This window comes from Triticum urartu, chromosome 7A (genome assembly GCF_056163025.1).
Source record: "Triticum urartu cultivar PI428250 chromosome 7A, HENAU_Tu73, whole genome shotgun sequence".
Classification (NCBI taxonomy): Eukaryota; Viridiplantae; Streptophyta; class Magnoliopsida; order Poales; family Poaceae; genus Triticum; species Triticum urartu.
This window is the reverse complement of record NC_141879.1, coordinates 473,712,956-473,721,967: the sequence shown is the minus strand read 5'-3', so window position 1 is coordinate 473,721,967 and position 9,012 is coordinate 473,712,956.

The window sequence follows — 9,012 nt, the reverse complement described above, 5'->3', positions numbered from 1 at the left end:
CTGTTTTTCCTGTTGCGAAATCGGTGGCACCGAGTGGCATGTTTCGGTAGTACCGAAGGGATTCGGTCGGACCGAAAATGGCAATTCGGTGAAACCGAGTTCATCACAGAGAAAAACACTTGTTACCTCAGCTCACTAGTCAAGTAAGATCTCACAAAGATTTGCAAGGAATTTGATACAGAAATATGCAGAACAAAAACCAAAAAGAAAAGAGTGAAAGTTTCTAGATGAAGTTTTTTTTTGAAAAAGAAGGAAACAAATATGCAAGGGACAAATGCAATAACTCAGAAAAGAACACAAGAGAACTTCATCTAGAATTGGGCGGTGACATAGTCACCTATGTTAGAGTATATTGACTTAGGAGTCAAGTGAGGACACTTGATCGTAGGTCATACTCATCGTTTTAAGCTCAAAATGGGGTTACCATTTTTCGTTTAAGCATCTTGATGTATTCTCACCTTGTTAGTTGCTTTGACTCATGTCTTGGAGTAAAGCTTCTCTAAGATGGAATAACATACCTTGGGTGGTGGTGTGGTTCTTGCTCATGTAGTTGAACTTGTGTGGGTGCTCAAGGTTGATGTAGCTCATCAAGAGTTGGGAGCACCGCTTGGAGTTTGAGTTCATCTACCTACATGGGTTAGTTCTTGCAAGGAAGAGCACTTGTGTATCCAAAAATGACAATCATGAATTTGTCAAAGGATATGTTTGAGTGGTTTTGTGCTTCCTTGTCTTCAACCACTATTGTGTAGAGTCTTGGTCTTGTAGAGATTGCTCAAGATGTGAGTGAGTCGCAATCTCATGAAATTAGATTCAACCAAGCACCAACATGGGTTAGGCAACATGCAAGGTGCAAATATATCAAGACATAAGATAGTTATCATAAGAGATATATCATGGATTAGTCATAAGCTCATGTCTTGCATGTATCCAATGGAGTTTCTACTCCAAGTTCGAAGCATCAATGATGTTCAATTCTCCTCTCAACCTGCAAAACACTTTCTCATCAAGTGGTTTAGTGAATATATCCACTAATTGCTTGTCGGTGCGAACATGCTTAAGATTGATGTCACCCTTAGCAACATGATCTCGAATGAAATGATGACGAACTTCAATATGCTTAATTCGAGAATGTTGTACAGGATTATGACCAATTTTGATAGCACTTTCATTGTCACAAAGCAGTGGAACATGTTTCACATAAATCCCATAATCTTTAAGAGTTTGGGTCATCCAAAGTAATTGAGCACAACATGAACCAGCGGCAATGTATTCCGCTTCGGCGGTGGATAAGGATACCGAGTTTTGTTTCTTGGAAGACCAAGACACAAGAGATCTACCAAGAAATTGACAAGTACCCGATGTGGACTTTCTGTCAACCTTGTCTCCGGCATAATCCGAGTCAGAATAGCCAACAAGATCAAAAGAAGACCTCTTAGGATACCAAATGCCAAAATTTGGTGTATGGATTAAATATCTCACTATCCTTTTCACAGCCTTAAGATGACAATCTTTAGGAGCAGCTTGATATCGTGCACACATGCACACACTTAGCATAATATCGGGACGTGAAGCACATAGGTATAACAATGAACCAATCATAGAGCGATAAACCTTTTGATCAACCGGTTCACCATCTTTGGTTAAATCATTATGTCCACTAGTAGGCATGGGTGTAGACATACCTTTGCATTCTTGCATACTGAACTTCTTGAATAAGTCCTTGGTGTACTTTGTTTGAGAGACAAATGTACCTTCCTTAGTTTGCTTGATTTGCAACCCGAGAAAGAATTTGAGTTCACTCATCATAGACATCTCAAACTTCTCTGACATTAGCTTTCCAAACTTTTCACTAAAGAGAGGGTTAGTTGAACCAAATATGATATCATCAACATAAATTTGGCATACAAATAGTTCTCCATTAACCCTTTTAGTAAAAAGAGTAGAATCAATTTTACCAATTTCAAAACCACTTGTAGTAAGGAACTTGGTCAAGCATTTATACCATGCTCTAGGAGCTTGTTTAAGACCATAAAGAGCTTTGTGAAGTTTGTAAACATGATTTGGTTTCTTAGGATTGATAAAGCCGGGAGGTTGTTTGACATAAACTTCCTCCTCTATTTCACCATTTAGAAAAGCACTTTTAATGTCCATTTGGTACAAGGTGATATTATGGTGATTAGCATAGGCAAGTAAGATGCGAATGGACTCAAGTCTAGCAACGGGAGCATACGTCTCACCATAGTCCATACCTTCGACTTGTGTGTACCCTTGGGCGACGAGACGTGCTTTGTTGCGAACCACTTGTCCATCTTCATCTTGCTTGTTGCGAAACACCCATTTGGTACCAATGATGTTGTGGTTGTTGTCGGGCTTCTCGACCAATGTCCAAACTTGGTTTCTCTCAAAATTATGTAGCTCTTCATGCATAGCTTTTATCCAATCTGGATCTTCCAATGCTTCTTCAACCTTCATAGGTTCAATGCTAGAGATGAATGAATAGTTTTCACAAAAGTTAGCTAAACGAGTTTTTGAGCGAGTGATTCTCCCGGTTTGTATATCATTGAGGATTTGCTCGACGGGATGATCTTTGGCAATTCTTGCTCGAACTCGTGAGAGCTTTTGCTTGGGTCTTCGTTGAACATCTTCTTCATCTTGTTCTTGTTCTTGGCCTTCTTCATTGTTGACGTCGTCGTTCCCTTGTCGTGGTGGAGAAGGAGGTTGTTGATGTTCATCTTGACGTACTTCCTCATTTTCTTCATCTTGGTGTGTCCCACTTGTGGATGCTTCCGTGTCGATTCTTGGTTCACCTTGTCGTGAAGTAGAAGCTTCCACTTGGATGGATGAAGTACTCTCCTTCACCTCCGTTGGACGAATTTTGCCAATGGACAAGTCTTGAATTGCTTCTGAAGAGTCTTTGTCTCCTACATCAATTGGCAATTGCTCTACTTGCGAGCCATTAGATTCATCAAACTTCACATCTACCGTCTCTTCAACCTTTCGGGTGAAATTGTTGTAGACACGGTAAGTGTGAGAGTTTGAGCCATAACCAAGTAGAAAACCTTCATGAGATTTAGGAGCAAACTTTGAACGACGATGCTTATCAAGAATGTAGCACTTTGAGCCGAATACTCGAAAGTATCCAACTTAGGGTTTGTTACTGGTGAGAAGCTCGTATGCCGTCTTGCCGAGTAGCTTGTGAAGATATAAGTGATTTGTTGCGTGACAAGCTGTCTCAACCGCTTCTGCCCAAAAGTGCTTTGGCATCTTGTATTCATCAAGCATCGTTCTTGCCATTTCGATGAGCGTCCGGTTCTTCCTCTCAACAACTCCATTTTTTTGAGGTGTGTACGTAGCCGAGAACTTGTGTGAAATCCCTTCTTCGTCAAGAAAGGTGTCCACATTTGCGTTCTTGAACTCCGTTCTGTTGTCACTCCGAACCCTCTTGATCTTCACATCAAACTGATTTTGGGCCTTCCTAGCGAAGTTTCTGAAGATCTTCTGGACCTGCGACTTGTCATTAAGAAAGAACACCCACGTAAATATTGAAAAATCATCAACTATAACTAGACCAAAGGAATTTCCACCGAGACTCTTGTAGGCGTTGGGACCAAAAAGATCCATGTGAAGTAGCTCGAGTGGCCTCCTTGTGGTCATGATGTTCTTCACGGGATGTCGTCCTCCAACCTGTTTACCTGCTTGACAAGCACTGCAAAGTCTATCCTTATCAAATATGACATCGTTGACTCCAAGGATATGATTTCCTTTAATAAGCTTGTCAAGGTTTCTCATGCCAACGTGACCTAGTCGTCTATGCCACAACCAACCTTTTGAGGATTTAGCAACAAAGCAAGTTTTAGGTTGTGCCTTTTTAGAGAAATCGACAATGTAAAGATCACCTCTACGCATACCCGTAAAGACCATTTTATGATTGTCTCGACGAAATACTTGGCAATCTACCTCAGTAAATAGGACATTCAAACCGAAATCAGCAAGTCTAGATACTGAAAGTAAGTTGTAGCCAAGAGATTCAACGAGCATGACATTTTGAATGGAACTATCATGTGAGATGGCCACCTTACCAAGGCCAACCACTTTACCCTTTGAATTATCACCAAAGGTGACATATTTTCGAGGGCTGTCATTTTCAGCAAGCTCACGAAACATCTCTTCATCTCCGGTCATATGATCAGTACATCCACTATCAAGAACCCATTCCTTTCCTCCTGATTCATATCCCCGAAGATTTGCCATAAGACCAAAATGTCTCATTGCATCATCAAGATCGAAGTCACTATCATCATCATCATCATCATCATCATCATCATAATATTCATGTTCATCATGATCTTGTGACTCATCATTTCCTAGAGAGGGTAATTCATTAGATAAATGATCATCAAAGTGGTCACTTTTATGAATTCTTATAGCTTTGAATATGATATCATTAATGATTCCAACATCTCCTTTAGCATGCTTAAGATTGGTAAGTTCAAATAGACATTTACCAAAACTAGGATCACTCGAATTCATCTTACTCAAGGCAATAGATTTATGGAAAATTTCATCCAAAGTTTTCAAGGAATGATCGGGAAATCTTTCCTCAAGAAATTTCCATATAGTATAGGCACAACTTTGAGTAGGCAAACTAGCAATCAAGTTTTTGGGCAATCCTCTAATGATGAGCTCAATAGTTCTAAGATTGCAAATCAAGTCAATATCTTCATCTAGGGTAGGATGCAAAGGATCAATATGAAGTGCACAAGGGCTAGCAATATACTTTTTCAAATGATATTGATTGAAGATTACAAGCATCTCATTTTTCCACTCATGAAAATACTTTCCATCAAGAATAGGCACTCTATGTCTAAGACTCCCTAGAGTAGACACATCCATCTTCCTCCAATGGTGACTAAACCAAGGCAATGGAGACCAAAACTCTGATACCACTTGTAGGATCAAGAAGTAGATGTGTCTAGAGGGGGGTGATTAGACACTTAATGCTAAAGTTGCAATTTTTAAGCTTTTTCGGTTTAAGTGGAGTTTAGGCACAATTTCAACACACACAATACATATCAAGCAAGCATGCAAAGAGTATATGAGCAGCGGAATGTAAAGCATGCAGCTTGCAAGAATATAAAGGGAAGGGTTTGGAGAGATCAAACGCAATTTGAGACACGGATGTTTTTCCCGTGGTTCGGATAGGTGGTGCTATCCTACATCCACGTTGATGGAGACTTCAACCCACAAAGGATAACGGTTGCGCGAGTCCACACAGGGCTCCACCCACAAAGGGTAACGGTTGCGAGAGTCCACACAGGGCTCCACCCACGAAGGGTCCACGAAGAAGCAACCACCCACAAAGGGTCCACGAAGAAGCAACCTTGTCTATCCCACCATGGCCATCGCCCACACAGGACTTGCCTCACTAGCGGTAGATCTTCACGAAGTAGGCGATCTCCTTGCCCTTACAAACTCCTTGGTTCAACTCCACAATCTTGTCGGAGGCTCCCAAGTGACACCTAGCCAATCTAGGAGACACCACTCTCCAAGAAGTAACAAATGGTGTGTAGGTAATGAACTCCTTGCTCTTGTGCTTCAAATGATAGTCTCCCCAACACTCAACTCTCTCTCATAGGATTTGGATTTGGTGGAAAGAAGATTTGAGTGGAAAGCAACTTGGGAAGGCTAGAGATCAAGATTCATATGGTAGGAATGGAATATCTTGGTCTCAACACATGAGTAGGTGGTTCTCTCTCAGAACATATGAGTTGGAATGGTGTATGCGTTCTGATGGCTCACTCGCCGAATGAAGAGGTGGTGGAGGGGTATATATAGCCTCCACACAAAATCCAACCGTTACACACAGTTTTCCAATCTCGGTGGGACCGAATCACAAACTCGGTCGGACCGAAAAGGTAAACCTAGTGATCGTTAGAGATTTCGGTGGGATCGACTGGATCAACTCGGTGGGACCGATGTGCTAGGGTTAGGGTAAATCCAAAACTCGGTTTGACTGATTACTCAAACTCGGTGGGACCGATTTGGGTAATAAGTGAGACTGAGATTTGGCCAAGCAAAACTCGGTGGAACCGATTGCATATCTCGGTGGGACCGAGAATATTGCGATGGGTAACAGAGAGTTTGCAAGCCCATCTCGGTGAGACCGAGATCCCATCGGTGAGACCGAACTGATTAGGGTTTGGCAGTGGCTTATGACAAGTGAAACTCGGTGGCGCCGGATAGGAAGAATCGGTAGGACCGAGTTTGGCTTAGGGTTTAGGTCATATGTGGAAGTGGGAAAGTAGCTGAGGGTTTTGGAGCATATCACTAAGCACATGAAGCAAGAGGCTCATTAAGCAACACCTCATCCCTCCTTGATAGTATTGGCTTTTCCTAAAGACTCAATGTGATCTTGGATCACTAAAATGTAAAATGATGAGTCTTGAGCTTGAAGCTTTAGCCAATCCTTTGTCCTTAGCGTCTTGAAGGAGTTCCCACAACCTTTAGTCCATGCCACTCCATTGTTGAACTTATCTGAAACATGCTAGATCGAAATGTTAGTCCAACAAGAGATATGTTGTCATCAATTATCAAAACCACCTAGGGAGCACTTGTGCTTTCACTATGCGCTTTTCTATCAATTTCCCAACAGTAATTTGTTTACCCACCGTATGCTTTTTGTTTGAGAAAGAAGCCTCTAGTGAAAACTATGGCCCCCGGAGTCTATCTTTATCATATATAAAATCCAAAAATATCTTGCTGTAATTTATTTACCATTCTTTCATTTTGTGTTTTATTTATCTATCTACCATTATCATATTTGATCCTTGCAAATAACTGCCGAGGGGATTGGCAACCCCCTTAATCGCATTGGGTGCAAGTATTTTCTCTTTTGTGTGTAGGTGTTGTTCATGAGGTTTCGCGTGGTTCTCCTACTAGATTGATAACCTTGGTTCTTAACTGAGGGAAAACCTTATCTCTACTATACTGCATCATCCTCTCCTCTTCGAGGAAATCCCAACGCAGCTCACAAGTAGCAAGAAGAATTTCTGGCGCCGTTGCTGGGGAGACATCACCCAAACTTATCAAGTACCTTCACATAAACTATCATCTACTTTTTCTTACTTTCATTTGTCATTTGCATCTCGTTTTCATCTCCCCCACTTCTAAAACGTTTTCACAAAAACACCAAAAATATTTTCGTTTGCTTGTTTGCTTATTTGCTTGCTTGAAGTTGCTATCATGTCTCAGTTTCTTATCGAAGAAAGTGAGGATGGTCAAATTCCTAAAGTTGAAATTCCCACGAATTTGGATTCTATTTTTTTCAGGAAGTGGGAACATCGGAGGAAAGAGTGTTATTGAGGAATTCTTTAATTGTACGGGGGCATTGGTTTGTGATGGCATTCCTATTCCGATGTTGTTGTTTACATGTATCTACCAAATCTTATTGACTCATGTGGGTGTAAAAAAATTACTTCATAAATTTTTGCTTGATGTTCTATTAACTGATGTATTGATTTTTCACTAATGTTGTGTTTTAGAATTCAAATTGTATCTTTCATGATTCGAGTGAACTATAAAGAATGAAGTAAAAAACAGTAGAAATCGATAGTTGTAAATCATCAACAACAAAAAAACATATGGCGCCACTAAAATACCACCCTTTTCAAATCTTAAAATGTTGGGTGGAGAGAGGCAGAGAGCTGGCATAAGTATGGTCTAGGTGTAGGCTTCGGATGTAGTTAACGTTTACCACTTGTGCTTAGTAAACGAGGCATACTCCTAGTAAATGAGTTGGGTCATGTTTGTCAACCATGTGGATCCTTATTTATTTATTTTAGATAAAGGCTCGAGTTCGACTTTTAATTAACAAAGCCATCAACCAATCAGGAATTACAAAACATCCATGAAACTACAATGACCGATCCGATACAAAGGGATTTACTGGAAAGCACTGCACTACATCCTTAATAAGAATCTAAGAAAAGAAAACAAAGAGCACATCTTGCTAAATATGTTGCTCGCCACACATTTTCACTGAAGAAATCTTGGTTGTAGAAGCAAAGCAAGGCACAACCGACCTTCATAGGGGAATTGTGATCTAGAAAGCTCCTTGGGGTTGGAGTGATCTCAACACCTTCCTTCTCTAGCACTGAAGGGGAACCCTACCCTCTCGCCTTGGATCAAAAGACACCGCTACATCAAGGTGCATAGATGCACACCCGAGAGCTAGAAGAATGTGAGCCGCGAAACCAAAATTAGCCACTGAACGACCACCTAGATTGCTGGTGTGGCTCCTTGTGCATTGACTGCTTTGTGTAATACAAAATGAATACCACAAGGAGAAATATCCAATATGTGATATACACTGCTTACAGTACCTCCTATAGTGGAGTAGGGCATTTTGGTGCCCAGGCTCATCTGCACCCAGTTAGACAAAAATTCGTAAAAAGTTCAAACAAAAATCAAAAAATTCCAAAAAAAATTGTGCGGTAGAAATTTGATGCGTGAGGCCCGCTCAAAATTTCAAGTCATTTGGACATCACAGCAACTTTTAGCAAAAAAGGCAAATCAGGCCAAAATAGTACATTGACAGTAAATTTTTTACAGACCCCCAATTTGTCTTTTTTGCCGAGAGCTCCTATGATGTTCAAACGATTCCCCCAATTTGTCGTGGCCTCATCCAGAAGGCGCTTGAACTCCTCGTCAAGCTGGGGCCGGGACTGGGTGGCGTTGACATCGGTGGTGATGGGGATGCTGAGGTTCTACATCGTGGCGCCTGATGACCCACAAGTATAGGGTATCAATTGTAGCTCTTTTCAATAAGTAAGAGTGTCGAACCCAACGAGGAGCGGAAGGAAATGACAAGTGGTTTTCAGCAAGGTAATGTCTACAAGTGCTGAAATTGTAAATAGCAGAGTAGTTTGATAGCAGGATAATTTGTACCGAGAAGGTAACGATAGTAGTAACAAAAGTGCAGCAAGGTAGCCTAATCCTTTTGAGTCAAAGGAC